The sequence below is a fragment of the Dermochelys coriacea genome, chromosome 9, assembly GCF_009764565.3.
Source record: "Dermochelys coriacea isolate rDerCor1 chromosome 9, rDerCor1.pri.v4, whole genome shotgun sequence".
NCBI lineage: Eukaryota > Metazoa > Chordata > Testudines > Dermochelyidae > Dermochelys > Dermochelys coriacea.
The window spans coordinates 56,654,175-56,678,274 of NC_050076.1; the positions used below are offsets into that span (position 1 = coordinate 56,654,175).

Sequence of the window (24,100 nt, forward strand, 5' to 3'; positions counted from 1 at the left end):
CAAGAGAGAACAAAGACCAGAGGACTTGCAGCCAGAAAGAACAGGAGGAGGGCCAGAGAATCACACCAATACCCGAATGAAGTGAGTCTACATCATTGGTGACTCCCTACTAAGAAGGACAGGCCTGGAACCAGAGCTGATCCAGAGAACAGAAGGGTGTGCTGCTATCTGCAAGGAGCTAAGATGTGGGATGTGGACCTGAGGCTGAAGAATATACTAATAGGAGCAGGAAATAATTCACTCATTGACCTTTGCATGGAAACAAATGATACTGCTAGATTCTCACTAGAACACATCAGTGGAGATGGTGCCAGGCTGGGGAAGATTCCTAAAGAAGTGAAGACTTAAGTGATCTTCAATGGGATTCTGCCTGTCCCTAGAGGAGGAGAACAAAGGTGAGACAAGATTATGATGATCAACAGATGGCTCGGGCAATGGAGGACTTTGGGATGTTCAACCACGGGGAGGATTCATGGACAGGGGACTGTTCTCATCGGATTGACTCCACCTGAGTAGTGAGGGAAGTAGACTTTGTGATGGAGGTTGGCACAGCTGATCAAAAGAGCTTGAAACTAGGAATCTGGGAGACAGTTGGGAGATATACTCACGTAATCTCCATGCCTAATTTGAATATTGACTGGGAGGAAAAAATCAAGAAAGAGAGAATATTGCAATGGAGAAAGGAACAGCAGTGGGTAGGAGAATAGTGCCATTACCATTCAAGCCAGACTGCAATATTGGCAATAGAATGACTGTACCTAAGCAGGTGAAGAATTTGGCTGAAGCCAAGCAGAAACAACTAAGATGTCTGTACATCAATGCAAGGAGCCTGGGTAACAAAATGGAGGAACGAGAACTACTGGTGCAGGAAGGTGAAACCAGATATTATAGGGATAACAGAAACATGGTGAAATAGTAGCCATGACTGGAGTACAGGTATTGAAGGGTATATGCTATTAAGGAAAAACAGAAGTAAAGGTGATGGAGTAGCATTGTATGTTAATGATGAGGTAGACTGTAAAGAAATTTAGAAGTGATGGGAATGGATAACACAGTCTGTTTGGGACAAAATTACTTTGGGGAAGAAAGCTACCAGAGGCTCCCCTGTGATAGTGCTTGAGGTATGCTACAGACCCCCATGATCCAATCTAGATACGGATAGAGACTTCTTTAATATTTTTAATACAATAAAAACCTACTGGAAATTGTGTGATTATGGGAGGCTTTAACTTCCCAGATATAGATTGGAGGGCAAGTGCTACTAATAGTAAGGCCCACATTTTCCTGGATATGATCATAGGCACTGGCTTCCTCTGGACCTAGGGGTGCTCAAGTCCCCACTCTGCCCCAGGTCCCGCCCCCACCCGCTTCCTTCCCCAAGCCCCCACCCTGTTCCGCCTCTTCCTGACCCCACCCCATCCCTTCTCCCAAGTCTCTGCCCCCATCCTGCCTCTTCCCACCCAGTTCTGCCCCCTCCCTTGAGTGCACCTTGTCCCCACTCCTCCCAGAGCCTCCTGCACACCACGAAACAGCTGATTGCAGTGGGTGGTAGGCACTGGTAGGGAGGGGGAGGAGTTGATCGGTGAGGCCACCGATGGGTGGGAGGCGCTGGGGGAAGGGAGGAGCTGGCTGCCAGTGTGTACTAAGCACCCGCTAATCAGCACCTATGGAGGTGATAACTGACCGATTTCTTCACCAAATAGTTGCTGAATCTACAGGAGGTGATGCCATTTTAGATTTGGTATTGGTGAGTAGTGAGGATGTCATAGAAGAATTGGTTGTAGGGGACAACCATGGTTAAAGTGATCATGAACTAATTCAGTTTAAACTAAATGGAAAGATAAACAAAAATAGATCTACAACTAGGGTCCTTAATTTCAAAAGGGCAAACTTAAAAAAATTAAGGGAATTAGTTAGGAAAGTGGACTGGGCTCAAGAACTCAAGGATCTGAATGTGGAGGAGGCTTGGAATTACTTTTAAGTCAAATTTCAGAGTAGCAGCCGTGTTAGTCCGTTTTCGCAAAAAGAAAAGGAGTACTAAATTTGTTAGTCTCTAAGGTGCCACAAGTACTCCTTTTTTTTTTTTTAAGTCAAAGTTGCAAAGACTGTCTGAACCCTGCATCCCAGGCAGTGGAAAAAATGTATAGGTAAATGTTGCAGACCAAACTGGAAGAGCAAGCATCTCAAACAGGTGATTAAGAGAAAGCTGAAAGCCTACAAAGAATGGAAGATGGGATGGATCAACAAGGAAAGCTATCTCTTGGAGGTCAGAAAGTAAGGGGGAAAAGTGAACTTTCAAAAGCCAAACAGAACTGGACCTTGCAAGGGAAATTAAAACCAATAGTAAAAGGAAGTGGAACTGCTAAGCATTGAGGATAATTTAGGGATGGCCCAACACCTAAACAAATACCTTTATTAAAAATGGAGGCAAAGTAACGAGAAGCTTTGGGGTACTGGCAGGCTGGCTAGTGGATATGAGGATACGGAAGTAGAAATTATCACATGCAAGGTGGAAGTCAAACTTAAAACAGCTCAATGGAACTAAATCGGGGGGCCCAGTTAATCTCCACCCAAGAATATTAAAGGAACTGGTACATGAAATTGCAAGCCCAATAGCAAGGATTTTTAACAAATCTGTAAACTCAGGGGTCATACCTTGTGATTGGAGGATTGCTTATCTAGTACCTATTTTTAAGAGAGGGGAAAAAAGTGATCAGGGAAATTACAGGCCTATTAGTTTAATCTCAATTGTATGTAAATGTAACTCATGCCTGTTTGGTGTGGCACTTTATCCCGCTTTAGTGACACCTAGACCACCTAGAGATTGATGTGTCTTCTACAGTCTTGGTTAAGAGGCATGTGGCTTTTCGCTCATACAGCAGAGGCTCATACACAAGCTTCAGAAGTCCCAGGTTCAATCCTGGCTGCCGATGATGGGGGGACCCCTACATAAAGTCTAAGAACGAATTTTGAAATAGAAAGTACTTAAGGACATAAAGGTAGACAGTTATTGGGATAAAAATACAATATGGTTTCACAAAAAGTAGATCATGCCATACCAACCTGATCTTCTCCTTTGAGAAGATAACTGATTTTTTTTAGACAAAAGAAATGCTGTAGATCTAATCTACCTGGATTTCAGTAAGGTATTTGACATAGTTCTACATGAGGAAATTATTAGTTAAATTGGAGAAGATGGGAATTAATATGAGAATTTTAAGGTAGATAAGGAACTGGTTAAAGGGGACACTACAGTGGGTTATGCTAAAAGGTGAACTGTCAGGCTGGAGGGAGATTACTAGTGGAGTTCCTCAGAGATCAGTCTTGGGACCAGTCTTATTTAACACTTTTATTAATGACCTTGACACACAAAGTGGGAGTGCGTTAATAACATTTGCAGGTGACACAAAGTTGGGGAGGTATTGCCAATACAGAGGAGGATCAGAATACAATACTAGAAGATCTGGATGACCTTGAAAACTGGAGTAATAGAAATAAGATGCAATTTAATAGTTCAAAGTCATGCACTTAAGAACTAACAAGAAGAATTTTTGCTTTAAATTGGGAACTTATCCCACTGGAAGCCACAGAGGAGAAAGACCTGGGTGTATTGGTTAATCAAAGGATGACTATGAGCCGCCAATCTGATGCGGCCATGAAAAAGGCTAATGGGTATGTCCAGTAGAGATAAGGAAGTGTTATTACCATTATACAAGGCACTGGTGAGACTTATTGAGAATACTGTGTGCAATTCTGGTCTCCCATGTTAAAGAAAGATGAATTCCACTGGAACAGTTGCAGAGAAGTGCTACTAGGATGATCAGAGGAATGGAAAACCTACCTTACGAGAGGAAACTCAAGGAACTTGACTTATTTAGCCTAACCAAATGAAGGCTAGGGGTGATATAATTGCTCTCTATAAACACATCAGAGGGATAAATATCATGCAGGGAGAGGAGTTAAGTTAAGCACCAATGTGGACACAAGAACAAAGGGTTATAAAATTACCATCAACAAATTTAGGCTTGAAATTAGACAAAAGTTTTTAACCATCAGAGGAGCTGGAACAGCCTTTCAAGGGGAGTGGTGGGAGTAAAAACCTAACTGGCTTCAAAACTGATTTTGATAAGTTTACGGGCGGGATGATATGATGAGACTGCCTACAATGGCATGTAGCTGATCTGTGACTGCTAGTAGCAAATATCTCTAGTGGCCAGTGATGGGACACTAGAATGGGAGGATTCTGACTTACTACAGAGAATTCTTTCTCTGATGCCTGACTGTTAGGCCTTGCTGAAATGCTCAGGGTCCAACTGACCACCATATTTGGGGTCAGGAAGGAATTTCTCCCCAGGTCAGATTGGCAGAGACCCTGGGGGTTTTTCACCTTCCTCTGCAGTGTGGGACACCAGTAACTTGCAGGTTTAAACTAGTGTAAATGGTGGATTCTCTGTTACTTGAAGTCTTTAAATCATGATTTTAAGACTTCAGTAACTCATCTAGAGGTTAGGGATCTAGGAGTGAGTGAGCGAGGTTCTGTGGCCTGCAGGTCAGACTAGATGATCTTAATGGCTTTAAAATCTATGAAATAAGTTAAAACATGGCTTGTGAGTGTCATTTCAGAGGTAGGAGTAAAACCCTATTGCACAGCTAAGTGTGCAAGACTATCCTTTATAGAAACAGGTGGTCTAATGAACAGGGTATTGGATTGGGAGTCAAGAGTCATGGGCCCTATTCCTGGCTCTCTCACTGAGCTGCAGTGTGACTGTGACGTTGCATTCTATATGATTTATGGAAATATGCTAATGAGTGTAAATATAATGTAACTGGAATATGCTTTATGCAAAAGGTCTCTTGTAAGGTATCATTACAAATCTTGCATAATGACAGGTTTCAGAGTAGCAGCCACGTTAGTCTGTATCTGCAAAAAGAAAAGGAGTACTTGTGGCACCTTAGAGACTAACAAATTTATTTGAGCATAAGCTTTTGTGAGCTGCAGCTCTCTTCATTGGATGCATGCAGTAGAAAATCCAGTGGGGAGATTTTATATACATAGAGAACATGAAACAATGGGTGTTACCATACACACTGTAACAAGGGTGATCAAGTAAGGTGAGCTACTACCAGCAGGGGAAGGCGGGGGGGGGGGACCTTTTGTAGTGATAATCAAGGTGGGCCATTTCCAGCAGTTGACAAGAACTTGTGAGGAACAGTAAGGGGGGATGCATCCGATGAAGTGAGCTGTAGCTCATGAAAGCTTATGCTCAAATAAATTTGTTAGTCTCCATGGTGTCACAAGTACTGCTTTTCTTATTACAAATCTTATAATCTATTGAGTGTGTTTATCCTATTTGTATGCATGTATCATTCTTGTATCTGAAGCTAGAAATATGAAGTATTACTCTGAAGTCCTATTGTAACTATGCAAAGTGTGGGCCATTAATAGTGGTTTAGAATCTTGATGGCTCCCATTAACCAGGACAGTTGGTTGTAAATAGCTCTGTTTACTTGTAATCCTTCCTATGTTCATGTGAGTCAGGCTGGAAAGAATGGAGGTTTGGGGGTCTCACAGGACATGTGACCATGTCACCTGGAACCGGAATCCATCTTAAATCTGGTGCTTTTCCATTTAGAAGGAGGGTGGGGACCCAGAGAAACAAAAGAGTCCTGCCTTGTGCCAAAGCCATAAAAGGGGGTTGGGACAGAACAAAGGGGGCTGGAGTCATGAGAAATCCCTTAGTTACCACCTGATCTGGAACGAACAAGAAATGTACCGGGGGAAAGGACTAGAAGGAGTCTAGTCTGTGAAAGAAGCTTATTGGAACATCTCTGAGGGTGAGATTTACCTGTATTCAGTTTCTTAAATGTATTAGGCTTAGCTTTGTGTGTTTTATTTTGCTTGGTAACTTACTTTGTTTTGTCTGTTATTACTTGAAACTACTTAAATCCTAATTTTTATACCTAATAAAATCACTTTTGTTTATTAATTAACCCAGAGTAAGTGATTAATACCTGGGGGAGCAAGCAGCTGTGCATATTTCTCCATCAGTGTTATAGAGGGCGGACAATTTATGAGTTTACTCTGTATAAGCATTATACAGAGTAAAATGGATTTATTTTGGGTTTGGATCCCCTTGGGAGCTGGGTGTCTGGGTGCTGGAGATAGGAAACCTGCTGAGCAATTTTTGGTTAAAGCCTGCAGCTTTGGGGGCATGGTTCAGAGCCTGGGTCTGTGTTGCAGCGGAGTAGCATGTCTGGCTCAACAAGACAGGGTTCTGGAGTCCCAAGCTGGCAGGGAAAATGGGCTCAGAAGTAGTTTCAGCATGTTAGGTGACAGTCTCAAGGGGGTCTCTGTGACCGAACCTGTCACAGTTATGTTGGGCAAGTCACCTATCTCCTCCCACTCTTTGTCTGCATTGTCTAGATTATAAACTCTTTGGAAGAGAGACTGTCTATAACTATGTGTATAAACAGTCTCTAATACAATAGAGCTCAAGATCATAGCTAGGTGACCAGGTGACTGGTTTTCGACTAGAACAACAGGTTGAAAAGGGACCCTGGCAGCTCCAGTCAGCATCACCGACTGGGCCGTTAAGTCCTGTCTTGGCACTGCGCTGTGCCCCGGAAGCAGCCAGAAGGTCTGATTCCTGGGTGGGGGGCCGTGCGGCTCTGCATGCTACCCCCACCCCAAGCACTGGCTCTGCACTCCCATTGGCCATGAACCGCAGCCAATGGGAGCTGGGGGGCGGTGCCAGCGGGCAAGAGCAACGCGGCACAGAGCCTCCTGATGCACCTCCAGCTAGGAGTCGAACCTGCTGGCCACTTCCAGGGCGCAGCATGGTCCACGGTGCCAGGACATGCAGGAAGCCTGCCTTAGCCTCACCCCTGCGTCGCTGACTGGGAGCTGCCACAGGTAAGCCCATGCCCCAACCCCCCCAAACTCTGAGCCCCCTCCTGCACCCTTAACCCCTCATCCCTGGCTCCACCCCAAAGCCTGCATCCCCAGATGGAGCCCTAACCCCCCTGCCCTACCCCACAGCCTGGAGCCCCCCCTGCACTCCAAGCCCCTCATCCCTGGCCCCACCCCAGAGACTGCACCCCCAGCAACCCAACTCCCTGCCCCAATCCGCAGCTCCCTCCCGCACCCCCAGCTGGAGCCTTCACCCCCTTCACCTCAGCCCAGAGCTCCCTCCTGCACCGTGAACCCCTCATTTCTGGCCCCACCCCAGAGCCCTCACCCCCAGTTAGAGCCTGCACCCCCTCCTGCACCCCAACCCCCTGCCTCACCCAGTGAAAGTGAGTGAGGGTGGGAGACAGTGAGCCACCCAGGGAGGAGGAATGAAGTAAGTGGGGAGCAGGGCCTCAAGGAAGGGGCAGGGCAGGGGGCACGGCCTCAGGGAAGAGGCAGGGCTAGGGTGTTCAGTTTTTTGGGATTAGGAAGTTGGCAACCCTAATCATAGCTGAGGCTTCTAACCCCCATTGTAATATTAACCATGAGAAGGAGAGGGAATTCCTCCTTGATCCCAACATAGGATAAGTATATGCCCAAAGCATGAAGAATGGTAATTGCAGTAGTAGCAATTCAGCTAGTAGAACTGCAGATATTCTTCTTAGTCACATATCTAGTGAGATACTCATTATGCTATTTAATAGAGACACTATGGTAGGGGTTAGAAGAGGAAGTGGGTGAACATGGGTTCTGTCTCTCACTCTGCTACCGATGTATACTGTGATCTAAAGTTGTACTGTACCAGCATAGCTAAAGTGATAAGCCACCTCCCACCCAGTGTGGATGTAGTTGTACCAGTATAGTTTATTTCCCTTATGGTATGGGAATGTGGTAAACTGGCATAAGACATCTTTATACCAGTAGTTATTTTGGAAGAAAAAAGTCGCACCACTAACAAAAACAGTTATACTGGTACAAAAACTGCTTAGATCAGACCTCGGTTTATCCATATGCAAGCTGTGAATATGGATTCCGAAGTCCAGGAAAAAGCACCATGTCAAGAAGTACAGGCCTTTTAGGACCCCCTGTAGAGGACCCCATGGCCATGATACAACCCACCTAGTAGCAACCCTATAAGAAAGTCCCAGCAATCTTAACAGTTGCCTGGGCCATTAACTTAAATCCCAGCAATGTTTTTAGTCATCTGAGAAAGACACATCTAGCCAGGAAGTAGTGAGCCTAGTTTGGATAAGAACTATTTATCCAATAGTCTGTCACAGACAGCATACAGACCCAGGACTAGAGCTGTGAAATAGTTAGATGAGTGTTGTTATTTATATTAAATTACCTTACCAAATCCCAAAAAAAGATAGGAAAGTAGAATTCAATTGCAGGATGTATGCTGTAAAGGTAGCATCTCTGTTCCTCCTCCTAACTGTTCTTACCTTGAAATAATAGGTATTTTAGTTAGTGTTAGTGGAATTTTCTTTAATGTTGGGAAAGACTGTTTATTACTGGCTGTGAGACTCCATTTTGAGTCAGATACAGGGGACTGACTGGCCAGAATTTATAAAGGGCGGAGTTAAGGGATTTATCAAAGTGATCTCTAGGGTTGAAAAGCAGTGCATTTTAGTTTGGGAACTTTGTCGGATTAAACATTAGAGGCTCATAACTCGGAGGTTTATTTTAGCTTAATTTATTTTAGCAAAACTTTCTCTACCCTGGGAATTTAACGTAGCTTCTATGTTTGCTATAGCTTTACAGAGCTCTCTCCAGTTCAGCTTTCTATCCTAGTTTTAGAAGCTTAGTGTGGGTTAGGAATTCATCCTGGACTTGGACCTACAGTGGGAAGATTTCAGTTAAGGGTTTGATTTATCATCCTCTTTGCCTTAAAGCAGGGGTTTTCAAACTGGCGGTCGGGACCCCTCAGGGGGTCGCGAGGGTATTACTTGGGGGTTCGTGAGCTGTCAGTCTCCTCCCCAAACCCTACTTTGCCTCCAGCATTTATAATGGTGTAAAAAATTAAAAACACTTTTTTATATATTTAAGGGGGGTCGCACTCGGAGGTTTCCTATGTGAAAGGGGTCACCAGTACAAACATTTGAGAACTACTGCCTTAAAGGAAGGCTTGTTTATTTATTTCTTTTGAAGTTGCTTTTGTGAGTTAAACTAACATGTTTCCCAAAGGATCTTAAACTAAAACTCCCTTACTCTATTTTTTTCCTGTTTCCTTTCACTGCACCTATGAGTCAGTGCTCCACAGCTCGCATGTTGTGACTCTAGTGAGACAGCACTTAAAGAGCTGTGTTTTCAGGTGAAAGAAATCTATTGCTATCTATAAATTGGAGACAGTACTAGAGAAATAAAATCTTCCATACTTAGATCATTTCTATGCTTTTGGAAAGTTCTGGGTTGTTGGAGGATTTGTGTGTGTTTTAAGGATTTAAGTTGCATGAAGACAATGTGGCCAGTCTGTGATAGGTTTTGTTTTTTGTTTGTCTACAATAAGAATTTTTGCTTTCCATTAAACCTGAAGAGGCTGCTCTTTTTTTACTTAACACAGGAACCCAGGGCTTCTGTGAAGTTTTTCTCCAGCAACACAGATTCTGGAATTGCCTAAAGCAGCATAATAGAAATGCCAACATCCTTCCTCATACCTGAAGATAGCAGGGTGTTGAGTTTCTTATCAGGTGCTCATCTCTGGACATTGCTGGTGGCAAGCCTCTTGTCTTTGGCTAGTAAATTCAGTCTTCTGACTTGTAGTACATGTCAGGTAAATTTTCAAGACGTGAAGATAGTTATTGTTCATCCGTGGATCAAAATCACGTGGAAGTGCAAAATAGTATTAGATGTAGTAATGCCTTGCAGCAGAGAGTTCACAGGTAGGCTTTTGATTTAAATATGTCACAATTTATTGTGTGCTCATCTGATTATTGGGAAATATAAGTAGTTTAGTTCCTGCTACAAGATACATGAGGGAAGAGGAAGATCAATGTGTCTCTTCTAAAAACTTCAACTTCTTAAAAAACAAAATGGTCCTAATCTTTAGTCTCTCCCTTTCCTCTTGTCTAATTACTATTGTAATTATCATTTTCCTAGCAATGCTCTTACCAAAGAGATACTTAACTAGGCTCATGTAATTGGCCTTCCAGCAACTGTTGGATTAGGGAAGAAGTCCCTGTGCAGAAGCGGAGTCTAGAACTGTTGTTACTGCGCTGTACTCTGCGGGGTAGCAGCACAGCTCAGAAAGGCACACAAACAGACAGGGATGGAGGGACTAGGTCCGGAATTCTCACAACAAATTTTTTGATGGCTTCAGAGCGCGGCCACCAACTCTTGCTGGTGGCTGTTCTGACAATTTTTCCTAAAATACTTTAGGGGAAAAACAAATAAATATGCACATATACATGTCCAAATCATTGTAATTGTGTTGTGGTGTTATTTTTTTTGCAAACTCAATAATAACAATAAAATACAGTTGTTTCTATTTTTTACTGGACCTAAACAGAATAGAAACAAAAAATAAGAAGCTTTGCATGTTCTTGTCTTGTGTTTGTTTTCTTTTGCTTTTTTGGTATTTTTTTTTTTTTTTAGACTTGCTAGCTAGTAAGCCTGCGGCTGTGAAAAGTGATATTTATATGTTTGTTAATAGTATTTTTCACAGAATCAGACTTGCTAGCTAACTGGGAGGCAGTGAAAAGTGATATTAACAAACATACAAATATCACTTTTTCACAGCAGAATTACTCAGCCCCAGCAAGCTGGGGGACAAATTAAGCCCCAGATTGGGAGGTGGATAGGGAGGCAGCGGGGCCGGGGCAATGGACGGGAGCCGGAGGAGGCAGCAGGGGCCCCAACTCTGCCCCCTCCCTGTCCCTATTGGACTCCTTCTCCAACTCCCTGCCCTGGTCCCGCCTCTTCCCCGCCTCCTCCCCTTAGCGTGCCATGTTCCTGCTTCTCCCCCCTCCCTCCCACAGGTTGTTATGCCGCAAAACAGCTGTTTCATGGTGGCAAGTGCTGGGAGGAGAAGCAGGGAAGGCGCACTCGGGGAAGGAGGCGGAGGTGAGCTGGAGTGAGGGAGTGGGGCAATTTTTCCCCATGAGTGCTCCAGCCCCGGAGCACCCATGGAGTTGGAACCTATGCCCACAGTTGGAGCTTGCCGCCCACCACCCCAGAGCTGAAGCCGAAAGCCCGAGCCTTACTGCCCCCAGGAAGATGGGGAACTCACACCAGCTGCCTGCTCCTCCAGTGTTTCTGGCTCCAGATGGGGACAGAACCCAACCACTTGTGGTGACCCTGGAGGAGGGGCCACTGTTCTCCCCCCTCCAGTCACCCCCCAGGAGGCTGTGGCTGTGAGAAAAGCCTCTAGTGGCCACATGCGGCCATGGTGGCCACATTTGAGAAACACTGGAGAAACACTGGATCTTGTGTTTTAATAGCAGCAGCATGTAGGGCTGACCTTGGTCTCGTGCTCTGCATACATAGACACAGATTATATTGCTGACGCAGTGTGCTTTGCCCCTGGTGGAAGCATGTCATTTGTCACTCTATTCAACAGCAAAGGCTCATGAAAGGAGCCATGTCCAGCTTAGAGGGTTACTGAATGTAGAAAGAGAAAGATGCTGGGAGATCTCCAAAAATAGGAAACACTGGAAGAAATCCAAGGAAAAGATGTTTATGGGTTAATTTCAGGGGAGAGAGTGTTCTGGGGGGTGGTAGAGATTTTGGCTACCAGTTCAGTAGCTGAAAGAAATCAAACTTAGAATCATAGAATATCAGGGTTGGAAGGGACCCCAGGAGGTCATCTAGTCTAATCCCCTGCTCAAAGCAGGACCAATCCCCAATTTTTGCCCCATGATCCCTAAATGGTCCCTGTAAGGATTGAACTCACAACCCTGGTTTAGCAGGCCAATGCTCAAACCACTGAGCTATCCCTCCCCCCTTCTGTAAATCCACCTACTTGATTATTTCATATTGTGGTAATGTGGAGAGGACATCTCTTGATAAAGGTGCTGCTGGAGTACTGTAAAATAAAACAGATTTGTTATCTGTGCGTGAAAAGTGGAAATAGGGCCAGATTTTTGCACTCTCTTGTAAGAAGTCCAATGTCTGGACTTGTTTTCCAGTGATGCTCAGCTCTCCCTTAGAGGGAAGAATGTTATAAGTGTTGCAGGTGGTTGTCAGAATGAAGCATACATACACAGAAGCACTATGTATACCACATGTCCACATCTTTAAGCACTTAATATCAGTAAATGCAAAAATTTACAGAAATTAGGCTTGTTTGCACACGAGCTAAATTCTGCTGTTACATAGTAGCTATGTATCTAGCAAGGTATTAATTTTTCAGCTTTATCAGAAAATGAATGTTTGGTTATTTCATTTCCCAAAGGTAATTGAAGCAGATATTTATGAAGTCATTGGGAGGTGAACTATTTCCAATTCAACAGGTTAATCACTAATATTTGGAGGATTTTCTTGCTGTGCTGTATTAGGAGGAGAACATCACCAGACAGACATTTAAATTGTTTTATTTAACTAAAACAACAACATTTTGTATTCTGGATTTTTTTCTTCAAAAGCAAAACTAAGCATCTCTGATGGTATCTTGTAGAATGAGCACTGAGTCCCATTGGGTAGATAGAAAGATTAACCTAAATCTATACAGAAGCCTGTGGTACTCCATAAGATTGGGTCCCTATTGGAACTCATTTACAAAACTTTTCTTAAACATTCCATGAATATATTGTCTCATACTATAGAATTAGAATTTATAATCCCTATTCCATGATGAGATATCTTTGAGCTACAATGTATCTTTATCTTTAGATAGGTTTATTGCTCAAAAAGCATTTTATCAAAAAAAATCCCATTTACATTTAAAAAATTTTTTTTTAAATCATTGATTTTTATTCACCCTGTACCATTATATAACTGCATCTAACACATGAAGAAACCCTTTTTTGGATTATTAGAGATTAGGAATTAGTGTTTGTCTGTGGCTATAGTGAGCCCTTTTGTGCATGTGTAATGTCGACAGACCCCAGTCGTCGGGATCGAACCTGGGACCTCTGGAGCTTACTGTATGAACTAAAAGCCAACTGCTTGTTAGCTAAGGCTGTAGAGCAAACTCATTTTTCTCTCTCTCGCTGTTTGTGTCTCGGTGAATGGGACAGAACACCACATCCAGGAGGTTGTTTATTATTATTTGTATTACTATTGCACCAAGGAGCCCTATTTATGGAGCAGGACAACATTGTGCTTATATTTGCCTTCTGATTTTTGAGCTTTTACAGTTCATACTTTCAAGCTTTTCTCTATAACCAAGACAGCCAGAAACTTAACAACAAAAGCAGCTGAGGTTCTCATGTAATCACATGACTCCAGGAGCTGGAGCTTTAAGAAAAACATCAAATATTTTTGAGACTTGCAACAAAATCTGAAGAAGTGGCAAAACTGGATACAATATTATTAAGGTTGTCAATTAATCACAGTTGACTCACATGATTAACTCAAAAAATTAATTGTGATTAATTGCACTTATAACAATAGAATACCAATTGAAATGTATTAAATATTTGTTGATATTTTTCTACATATTCAATATTGATTTCAATTATAACACAGAATACAAAGTGCATAGTGCTCACTTTATATTATTATTTTTTATTAAAAATATATGCACAGTAAAATTGATAAACAAAAGACAGTATTTTTCAGTTCACCTCATACAAGTACTGAAGTGCAATCTCTTTATTGTGAAAGTGTAATTTACAAATGCAGGTATTTTTTTTGATTACATAACTGCACTCAAAAACAAAACAGTATAAAACTTTAGAGCCTACAAGTCCACTCAGTCCTATGTCTTATTCTGCCAATTGCTAAGACAAACAAGTTTGTTTACATTGACGGGAGATACTGCTGCCTGCTTCTTATTTACAATTGTCACATTCCCCTCTGGTGTTATCTGGACCAGTGATCTGCTAGGCCTCCTCCAATCCTTGATTCTGGGAGCCAGCCTTACCCCACTCTGCTGTGAGGACCCCCACTCCTGGGCTGTTCATGCACAGCCTCTGGCATGTAAGCTGCTCCCAGCTACTTGCAAGCAAATGACACTAGCCAATATCTCTGGTCCCAGACACAACCCTGGGAACCTCCATCTTGCAGTGTTCAGTTATGCCTGCTGGTCACTGCAAGTTTATATAATTTCATCAATTTAACAAAGAAATTGATATGTACCAGGCTTGTTCTCCCAAGGGGAGCCTCTGACACACTGCAAACCAAATGCACTGCTTCAGGTAGAATAAACAAACAGATTTATTAACTATAAAGGTAGATTTAAGTGATTAAGTCAAATCATAACAAATCAGATTTAGTCAAATGAAATAAAAGCAAAATGCATTCTAAGCTGATCTTAACACTTCCAGTGTCCTTACAAACTTAGATGCTTCTCACCACAGGCTGGCTTTTCAGTCAGCTCTCCCCTTTGATCAGCATTTCAGTTGCTTGGTGGTGGTGGTGTCTGTAGATGCAGGTGGAAGAGAGAGAGCATAGCAAAATGTCTTTCCCTTTTATCATGTCCTTTCTTTTCTCTTGGCTTTGCCCCGCTCCTCCCCTTCAGAGTCAGGTGAGCATTACCTCATTGCAGTCCCAAACTGCCCAAAGGAAGGGGGTGACTCCCTCAAGGCTCTAACAGATTATTTTTGTTGCTGCCTAAGCCAGTGTCCATTCTTCCTGTGAGGCTGGACTGGGTTTGCCCCATCCATGCCCTGACAAGGTGTGAACTGTCTCTTTATTCTTGTAGAGTTTTTGCATGGGCTTGCTTTAAGCCACGAGGATACATTTTTAGTCTCAGAACTATATACATGAAATTATAACCTTACTATAACATTACTGTAACAATTACTATAACATCACTATAATAGCCATGCTAGGTGCATTATGAGTCTTCCGAAGACACCCAGCATGACAAACTTTGCATTGGATACCACACAATCATTTTATAAAGATGAACATGGGGGTGTGGGGCATCCCCCCAAGGCTCAGAGTATCACAACAATGTCACCTGAAAGTGAGAACAGCTGTTCACATGACACTTTTGTAGCTGGTGTTGCAAGGTGTTTACATGCCAGATATGCTAAACATTCATATGCCCCTTCCATGCTTCAGCCACCATTTCAGAGGATATGCTTCCATGCTGAGGATGCTCGTTAAAAAAATAATGCGTCAATTAAATTTGTGACTGTATTCCTTGGGGGGAGAATTGTATGTCTCCTGCTCCGTTTTACCCACATTCTGCATATATTTCATGTCATAACAGTCTCGGATGATGACCCAGCACATGTTCGTTTTAAGAACACTTTCACAGCAGATTTGACAAAACGCAAAGAAGTACCGATGTGAGATTTCTAAAAATAGCTACAGCACTTGACCCAAGGTTTAAGACTCTGAAGTGCCGTCCAAAATCTGAGAGGGACAAGATGTGGAGCGTGCTTTTAGAAGTCTTAAAAGAGCAACACTCTGATGTGGAAACTACAGAACCTGAAACACAAAAAAAGAAAATCAACCTTCTGCTGACTCAAATGATGGTATCTGACTCAAATGATGAACATGAATATGCGTTAGTCTGCACTGCTTTGGATTGTTATCAAGCAGAACCCATCATCAGCATATAAGCATGTCCTCTGGAATGGTGGTTGAACCATGAAGGGACATATGAATCTGTAGTGCATCTGGCATGTAAATATCTTCCAACGCCAGCTACAACAATGCCATGTGAACGCCTGTTCTCACTTTCGGGTGACACTGTAAACAAGAAGCAGGTAGCATTATCTCCTGCAAATTGTAACCAGCCTTATTTGTCTGAGTAATGGGCTGACCAAGAAGTAGGACTGAGTGGAGCAGTAGGCTCTAAAATTTTATATTGTTTTATTTTTGAATGCAGGTTTTTTGTACATAATGCTACATTTGTAAGTTCAACTTTCATGGTAAAGAGATTGCACTGCAGTACTTGTATGAGGTGAATTGAAAAATATTTTTTTTTTGTTTTTTACAGTGCAAATATTTCTAATAAAAAATAAATATAAAGGGAGCTGTACACTTTGTATTCTGTGTTGTAATTGAAATTAATATTTGAAAATGTAGTAAACCTTCAAAAATATTTAAAATAAATGGTATTCTATTGTTTAACAGCACGATTAATTGCGATTAATTTAATTGCGCAATTAATTGTGATTAATTTTTTTAATTGCTTGACAGCTCTAAATATTATTAGTGTTTTAAGGAGTAGAAGGAACCACATTCGATTTTTCCATAGTACCCAGCATCATACTCTCTAAATAAAAATCTCTCTCTCTAATCACAGTATCAGAAGGGTAGCTGTGTTAGTCTGGATCTGTAAAAGCGCAAAGAGTCCTGTGACAACTGCTAGAAGAGGGCCTCATCCTCCCTGATTGAACTAACCTCGTTATCCCTAGCCTGATTCTTGCTTGCATATTTATTCCTGTCTCTGGAAATTTCCACTACATGCATCTGACGAAGAGAGCATTCACCCTTGAAAGCTTATGCTCCAATACGTCTGTTAGTCTATAAGGTGCTACAAGACTCTTTGCCTCTCTCTAATCACAATTTCCATATTTAAATCCTCAATACCTCTCTAATCACTCCTTTGTAGTGGGAAGCTTTCTACTGTTCCTTCCACTGTGGAGTTAACTCTTTGTCCTTGCTCCCTTCTCCTTGTCCATCTGCGATGGTTTTTCTGTAATCTCTTGGCATTTTTCTTTACTCTTTCACAGTTTATTGCAGTGGTTGCTCGTAATTACTTACCTAAATCAAGTCAGTGGGGGAGGGAGTGTTATGGTCTTTTAAAAATGCTGTAAACTGGTCCTTTTAGCTAAATCTGCTCTGTAAAGCATCAGCAAGGGGTGCTTGTACATTATGTGCATCAGGCAGCACATTGGGAGACCCCAAGCTAAGATATGGACCCTGTTTTTCACTCCCCAGATCTGTGCTAGAAGATAGCCTTCAGAAGAAACGGTACAGGCTGTGAGACCCTAGTATTCTCATGCTACATGATATTTACCGCACCTTCTGGCAACAGCATACAAAAACAAACCACATGTTCATTCTAAATTACAATTGCTAGAGGAGGGGAAATCGGGAAACAAGAAACACTGCAAGGTTGAATGGACAAGGAACATCAGTCTACCAGCCAATGCAGGATGAGATACAAATCCCATTTGGAAGTATCACTTGATTGCCTATTCTGTTCATTCCCTCTGGGGCACTTGGCATCGGCCACTGTCGAAAGACAGGATACTGGGCTAGATGGACCTTTGGTCTGACCCAGTATGGCCGCTCTTATATTCTTAATGAATAAACTATCCCAGAAACTGAGAAAGTGAAAATAAGTGATGGATGTTGAGCAGAAAGACCATGTTTTGTTCTGTGATATCAGCCCAATACTCATTTCTTGGGGAACTGTTGCTTAAAAATGCAAGCTGCCATCTACGCTTTGAAACACCTTTCTGCTAATTATTGTCTGGAGACGGTTTTTCTGCAGTATTGGCTTAACAGAAAGAAGAACAATACCGCAGCTCCATTACGAAGGGTCTCTTTGCAAGATGAACAGCTAAAACAGTATTTATTAAAAGGAAAAATGTAATCTGCTGAAATCAGCAAAAATAGTGGGAAGTTTTGAATAGCATAAACTTCAATTTTCTTGAATTTCTGTGACTTTCTTCCCCCTCCTGCTACCCTATGCCATTACTTCTACCCAGTTGAAATTTAAATCTAGATTTCATGTGACTCATTTTCTGAAAGCTTCTTCTCCCATTCTTGACTCAATCAGCTCTTAACTTAAAGTGAAGCAATATAACTTTCCACAAACGAATGCTTCCTTTCTTTGTCCCTTATGTTTGACAAACATTTCCCCTTAATACAGACCAGAATCCTGGAGTTTTCCTTAGGCATGGCAATCTTTTTCCATATCTCCCTGATTCATAAGTCTGCCTATTAACAGCTCTGGAATATTGCTAGAAAACGCTACTTGAGAGTCATCCCTGTGCTGAAATCCTTACTTGCATTTAATTACACCCCCATTTTAACTATAGCAGTTTCTGCTTTGGTCTTCCCAAATCCTTAGAGTCTAAAACCAAGTTAATACAAAACAGCAGCCAGATTGCTCTCTTGCATTAAATGGCAGGACTATCTCACACACAGCGCCTGCTGCTTTCTCTTGCTTTGTAAATCCATTTAGAATGGGCTTGGTTTTGCAAGCTCTCCACTTTCTCTCTCTCTCTCTAGCCACATACAATAACTGTTCTTCTATGGTATCTTCCATCCAAAGAACAGTGCTGTACAATCTGTAATTAAATCACAATCTGTGAGGTAGATAATCCTTGTCTTCTCCTTTTTATAGCTGGTGAAACTGAGACACAGAAGTTGAGCCTTTCCCAAGCCAACACAGCAAGACATGGCAGCATTGGAAATGGAGTTCATGTTTCCTGACTTTGCCTTCTGCATTAACCACTTGTCATGGTCTCATGGGACCCATGCACTCTCAGCTCTGTACGTTCCCTGGGAGGAACCCCCTTCAGTGTGTGACAGCACTTGTTGGGAGTCACTTTCTCTCTTGGGGGTTAAGCCCTGAGCTCCACCGCCTCCTGGAACCTCACCTCTCTGAGCCTTCAGCACACTCTGTCTCCATGAGTCTCCTCAGGGAGTCTATTTGCTTTGGACCCCCACGACCTCCACATTCAGAGGGAGCAATGCAACCCCAATCTCTAGATTGCCAGCGTAAAACAGAAGGGTTTACTGTACATGTGGACACAGCACAAAAAGTTCTCAGGGCCCTCAAGCCTGGAAGTCCCAGCACTGTCCATCTGGGTCTGTCCAGCATCCACGTGGCTCAGCCTACCCTTTGTCCCAGTCCAGAAGCCATGTCCTTCCAGCCGACGATCCTATATATATCACCTTCCCAACAGCCCCTCCTCCATCCTTTGTCTTCAGTCCTGGGCAAACAGATCATCTGGGCCCTCTCTTCCATCCTTTGTTCCCACTGGCCAGAACCACCTGGTCAGATCATCGGGGCCCTCTCTCCTCAGCCCTTTGTCCTCCTACTGGCCAGAACTGGCCAGCTCTCAAGATGGGGTGGGACTCTAGGTCACTGGTTACTAAATTCCACAGTATCCTGGCTGTTGTCCAGGGTCCAGACTGCTGTGTGTAGTCACACCTGGCCCTCTGCAACAACGAACACCCTCTCCCACCACCTCGTTAAACAAACACATAGGGGGAAAAAAAGAAAAGGAGTACTTGTGGCACCTTAGAGACTAACAAATTTATTTAATTCGTTAGTCTTTAAGGTGCCACAAGTACTCCTTTTCTTTTTTGCGAATACGGCTGCTACTCTGAAACCTGTTATTATACATAGGGGAAAGAGGCACACACCGTATTAATGCAGAGCTCTAAGAAAATCTCCCACTTAGTCACACCACTACACAATGCTTCCTCTCACTTTACCATAGGTAAATCATGACCACCTACTCCCCAACCTGCTGCAGTTTCTCTTTCTGCAGGTGGGGGTTGCTCTTATCTATCCTGCTCACTTTAGAACTCTTTCCAAACCAATATGTTATTTTCATTTTTCAAACTTATTTTGCTTGGCCTTTTCTGTGGAGCATTCAGTGATACTATAAGAAGTACACTGCATTGCTTATAGGCTGATATATACATCATTTTAGTGTCAATATGCCCAGAAAGTAAAGTAATCATTAAACAGACTTCTGACAGAGAAGCCCAGTCAGGTTAAACAGTCTCACAAATTCATCCTGATCTCAGACTCTTTGGTCAGCTTTCTTACTATGGCAAGGGAACTTCTTTATAAAGCTACTTGGTTAGAATTAGGCTATTCATTCATACTAGGTATGGATGCTTTTCTTTTCAACAGGAGCACCATTTAGGGATACAAACCGGCCCCTTCACTCAAGCGTAGATAGTTGACAACTGAAGACAGTGGGGTTGCGTAGGTGTAACCTATGGCAGAATTTGGCCAATGGAATCTTTATTACTGATGATGATGTATGAATCAGAAGGAACAGAGCTTCATTTCCAGATCTCCAGTGAGAACTTCTTTCCTTTCCAGTTGTAAATGATGCAAATTTGGTCTGGAAGTCATTGACATAGGAAGCATAGAATGCTGTTATGCCACTCTGAGTCACTTTTTACAGCAAACTACTTTTTTATCTCTCTTTTTTCTCTTCCCCCCCCATATGGCAATCTTCATTATTACAACCTTATCAAAGGTTTTCTTCCAGTGATAAACAATATTTATATCTGAGTGTATACCATGAAAACATGCCAAATTATTGGCTCCATGGAGTAACTTGCTTTGCTTATGGGAGAGTTTCCATATGCTCTGACTTGTGTAAGGCCTTCATTCTGAGTTTTCCTTCCACCTTCTTTTAAAACAGTAGTCTGCCTAAAAGAAATAAACAAGTACTTTCTAATGCAGTCTTAGTACTGCCAAAATCGAGATCAGCAGAGCTGGTAAAGCTGGAACTCCTTCAATATAAACGAGAGGGAACTTGCAAGGTGCTCTTTATGACTAGTCCTCTGTTTTGGAACTCACTTCCCTCCTTGGTCTGCTGGGCCAGATCCTCAAAGGTATTTAGGAGCCTAAAATCCATTGAAATCAATTGAAGTTAGGAGCCTAAATATCTTTGAGAATCTGTGCTATAGAGTCTAAATTTGTTAACCTTTTGAGCATGCTGCAAAGCCCATCTTTTTTTTCTCTTCTCTAATGCAACTGAGGTAGATCTATTTCTGGACAGTTCTCTTGCATTATTTTTTGATTTCAGTGTGTGGGATAAGCACCCAGAGCACAAGATGTGTGCTTACTCGTTACATTTTACAAATCTTAAGATATAATGAATCATACATTCATATTCACCACTTTTTTTTTTTAGCACATTTGGGTTGAGTTCAAAACAAGACCTGCAGTCCCTGGCTGCAAAACAGAGTATGCATCCCTTGCAACACCAGAAAATGATTGAAAAGCCCCTGGAAAGATCATAGAATATCAGGGTTGGAAAGGACCTCAGGAACTCATCTAGTCCAACCACCTGCTCAAAGCAGAACCAATCCCCAACTAAACCATCCCAGCCAGGGCTTTCTCAAGCCTGACCTTAAAAACCTCAAAGGAAGGAGATTCCACCACATCCCTAGGTAACCCATTCCAGTGCTTCATCACCCTCCTAGTGAACAAGTTTTTCCTAATATCCAACCTAAACCTCCTCCACTGCAAGTTGAGACCATTACTCCTTGTTCTGTCATCTGCTACCACTGAGAACAGCCTAGATCCATCCTCTTTGGAACCCCCTTTCAGATAGTTGAAAGCAGCTATCAAATCCCGCCTCATTCTCCTCTTCTGCAGACTAAATAATCCCAGTTCCCTCAGTCTCTCCTCATAAGTCATGTGCGCCAGCCACCTAATCATTTTTGTTGCCCTCCACAACAAAATCCCAGGTTGTCCAAGGGTGAATGTGCCATGAAAGACCAGAATCTTTGCACCAGAAGTTGAGAGGCCACAAGTTTTTCCCTTCCTAGAAATCTCTGTTCCTGAGGAGAGCAGGGCTCAAAGAGGCTTCTTTTTCCCCTGTTCTCCATCCTCAGAATGTCATGACATGTCCTGTTTTCAGGGCCTGACCCAGTGTCCCTGAGGGTTTAACATCATTGTTTTGTGCCAGTTTCTGTGCATTCCTTCAGACTGGCCGTATGCAGGCACTGCCTGCAGCTGAGCCAGGGAAACTGATGATAGTTTGCTGGAGCATATGTACTTATCAAGGACTGCTCCACTTGTCACGTTAACATCTTTTCCCATGATGCCTAGTTGTCGGCTCTTCTTCTCACTAGTCCTCAAGCCAGTCTCCCTCTCTTTAAACAGCCAAATCCACAGAGTACCAGGAAAAGGAGCGGTTGGGCATTGCTTGTCATGATGAGCCGAGCACCCTCTTCTCCCCTGATGCCTTAGCTCTCCTTGCTGGGCCTTAACAAACTCACCCTATACATGTCTTCATGACAGATGGCCTGTTTTCAATATGAGGTCACCCTGACAGGGAATGGTAAGAAGAGCAGACTCTAAACAACCCTTCAAGAACTCTGTGGAGGGAAGGGAAGTGACCATGACAGGTTGCTCCCACTAGTGTTGTTGCAGTGGGAGGACAGGGAACCAGGTCACGACAGGCCTCAGAGCATCCCTGAAGCTTTTTCTCTTTATCCTCCCACAGGAAATCTCTACACCACTTGGGTGTGTGTGTGTGAGGAATGGGTGATGACAGGCTGTCTCCCTCTATGGAAGCTTTTATACTTCTGAGGAGAACAGCCTGTGACAGGTTTTCCCCCCCAACAGAAATCTCCACTCCAGAAGTGGAGGCAGTGATAGGCCCTTCAGAACCTCCTCTGCCACAAAGCCTGGTGGCACATGCTGTGTGTTGCTGTTCTGTAATTGGAGCCATATGGTAAAAAAGCCAAGCTACCTGAGGATTCCCAAAGGATACAGTTGTTGAGGGGATGTTGGAAGGAGATCCACAAACCTGTAATGTCTGAGAGCCTATAACTTCATGTGGCTAACTACAATGTGATAGGTGTATGTGGACCCCCATCACTGATATGATGCAGTATGTCCCTAAGGAATGCCCTACCGAGCCAGACAATGAGATGGAGATTTGGGGAAAGGAAGATAAATCCCAGTAGGGGTTTCCAGACTGGGATTTCATCTGGCAGTGCCTCTCTGCGCTGAGGGTAACCTGGGCAACGCTAGGCTTCCTACCTGCACAAGAGCTAATTGGGTGTAGCTGAAGCTAGTTGCACTCAGAGCCTTAAAAAGGGCTTGTCTCTTCACAGAGAAAATGGATGGAAATAAGGCTCTGATGCTCAAAGGTATTTAGGCTCATAACTCTCATTTAAATCAGTGGAAGCTAGGAGCCTAAAAAGTTGCAGATGTTGGTCCAGCTTCCTGGAAATCAGGCCAGGGAGACACTAGAACTGCCTTGTTTAATATTATTGTGGTGTTTAGATGCTGTTTAGTTGCATGAAGGGAATAGGGCCAAAGATTTTACATATGTTTGATTTTTGGTTGCACCTTAAACTATAACTGAATCTGAAACTGTGAGGAGGGTTTCTCTGTTTTGCCTGGGACTTGTGCTGTGTCAGGCCAGCTGCAATGACCTTGCCTCTGCCACATACAACAGTAGAAGTGAAAATGTGCTCGTGGGAGGACCAGTGGATATATACTGTGTGCTGACGCATATAAAAGTTTATTGCTTTTAGCTTCCAGATGGACTAGATGCCCTAGTGCAGGGGTTCTCAAACTGGGGATCGGGACCCCTCAGGGGGTCTCAAGCTGTCACCTTCCACCCCAAACCCTGCTTTGTCTCCAGCATTTATAATGGTGTTAAATATACAAAAAAGTGTTTAATTTATAATGGGGTGGGGGGGTCACACTCAGAGGCTTGCTATGTGAAAGGGGTCACCAGTACAAAAGTTTGAGAACCACTGCCCTAATGGGTCTTTTCAGTCTACTTAATTAAATACTGTCTATATGCATGTCACTATATAAAAGTAGGGAACAACTGAGTTCTTTCCCTGAGGATTTTACAGCCTGTTAAACAGACTATACATTTCAGACAGTGTTTCAGATTACCACTCCCTCCTCCAAAAAGCCCGCTACCCCATAGCACTTTCTATACCTGATAAAGAAGAAGAGCCAATAACTTAATGAAGTCTGCCAGAAACTTCAAAATCTCTCTGTGCCAATGGCTCTATGCTGCCATCGTTAAGGCAGACCTGAAGAAGAGCTTGATGTAGGTTGAAAGTTTGTCTCTTTCACCAACAGAATTTGGTCCAATAAAAGATATTATCTCATCCTCCACCCCCTTTGTCTCTCGAAGTTAAGATACCTTAGTTTCATAGCCACCCATACACAAGCTAGTGTTACAGCTGGCTACCTTTGACTGCCCTAACCCAATGGCTCAGGTACCCATTTTGTAGCTGGATGAACTGGAAGTGACCTTTCAGTGTAAGATGAGACAAGACTCAAACCTGTAACTTCCAAGATTGTAGTAGAGCACTGCAACCATTCAGGTACCACACCTA

General features: G+C 42.9%; 1 protein-coding gene across 7 annotated transcripts in view; it reads left to right on the forward strand.

Moving 5' to 3' along the window:
• The window catches only part of LOC119861508 (high density lipoprotein binding protein), a 152,578-nt gene that overhangs the window by 1,859 nt on the left and 126,619 nt on the right, over positions 1 to 24,100 (forward strand). The window lies entirely within an intron of this gene.